We start from the raw sequence: 1,703 nt of genomic DNA on the forward strand, positions 1-1,703 counted from the left end.
GCGCCACTGGCTGACCTTTTCTCACAGCCACCCTTTTGCTACCGCCGCATGTTACACACACGGCACATGCGCGTGCCTGTAAGGCGCGCGTTGCGCCCGGCGTGAGAGATCCGCAGGCGTGGCGAGAGGAGATCGGCAGCAGAGGGCACGGTGGACAGCAACACAAGGAACAACGCGCACTCAAGAGGCAAGCGCCCAAGAGAGAGTGGAGAGAGAGAGAGCGATCTGTAAAGCAGGCGAAAACCAAACAGCAAAAGAAAAAACGGCCGCTGCACAGAGAGGGATAAAGAGAGTGGGACGAGAATTGAGTGCGACAGCGCCTACATGCACACACACACACACACACACACGCACGGAAAGGAAAGAGAGAAACTCTTTATGAAGCGCCTTCAGTCCGTTGCCTCTTGTCTACTTGCTTCGTTTCACTTCTGTTTCGTTCCTGCTGCCACTGTTGCCTCCACCCCATCGCACGCCATCATGGCGCACAGGCACCAAACACACACAAGCACACAGAGAGACAGAAAGAAGGGGCACACACGGGAATCTTAACGAGCTGGGGAGCACACGCACACGCACACGCACACACACACACACACAAGAAACAACAACAAGAGAAGAGCAGCACAAACTAGTACGACGACAACAAAGGAAAACTAAAAGACACAAATCGCGCAGCAAGAGGCCCCGAGGAGGGGAGAGAGAGAGAGAGACTCGTACAAGGAGGATGAAGTAAGGCGAGAGCACCCACAAAAAAAAAGAAGAAAAGATAAGAGAAAGAATGACAAGCACACACTAGCAGGCTCATGGTATATATTCGAAACACAAACACATCACCGCAGCAACGGCGACGGCATCCAACACCTACCATGACAACACAGCAAGCGGAAGTGATGGTAAGAAAAGAAGGATGTTGGATTGTACAAAAGGAAGCACAGAGCGACACACAAACACACAGGGGAGGGACAAACAGCAACAACAAACAACCAAAAAAAAAATCTCCAAGTCCGGAAGCACAACAACGTCAAACCAGACGACAGTCACTACTCACCCGTCATGCACGCCCCCTTCTCCCGCAACGGTGGAAAGCGAGAAAGATGTTTGCTGTTTTTTTTTTCGTGTGTGTGAAAGAGGCAAAAGAGGTCCGAAGAAGAAAAAAACACGCGAAAGGCAGCGAGGAGAGAGGGGGAGGAGGAAGAGGGGAGGAGGAAGAGGGAGAGGGGGGCACAGGACCAGCAAGAGCCAATGAACGGAAAGGCAAGCGGCTATTCTGCCCAACACTCACAAAGTAACGCAGAGGAGGAGAAAGAGGGTGCAGAGTGTGAGAGGCCGCCAAACAGAGGAGCGCATAAAAGCTTTCGTGTTGGGGTAACTGGAGTAGACGTGAGTGAAGCCAATAAATAACACAGTAGAAAAAAATGAAGACGCCCAGAGCCGTCAGCGCATCCCATCCCTGGCCAAGTGGGAAGAGAGGGACGCTTGGCAAGGGAAAAGGACGCAGGCACATGTTCGTCGATGAACATGAAGCGGCTGTTCTCGAAAAAGAGGAGCAAAACGCACGACAAAACTTGAAGAGAGGCGGTGAAAAAAAAAAAAGAAAGAGAGGGTCACTAAAAAGAGCATAGAAACGATGGCGCCGACCGGTAACGTCAAACGGAAGAAAGCGAAGACGCGCGCACGCACAGACAAAACAAAAAACGAAAGGA

The sequence above is a fragment of the Leishmania major genome, chromosome 30, assembly GCF_000002725.2.
Source record: "Leishmania major strain Friedlin complete genome, chromosome 30".
In the NCBI taxonomy this organism is placed as follows: Eukaryota; Euglenozoa; class Kinetoplastea; order Trypanosomatida; family Trypanosomatidae; genus Leishmania; species Leishmania major.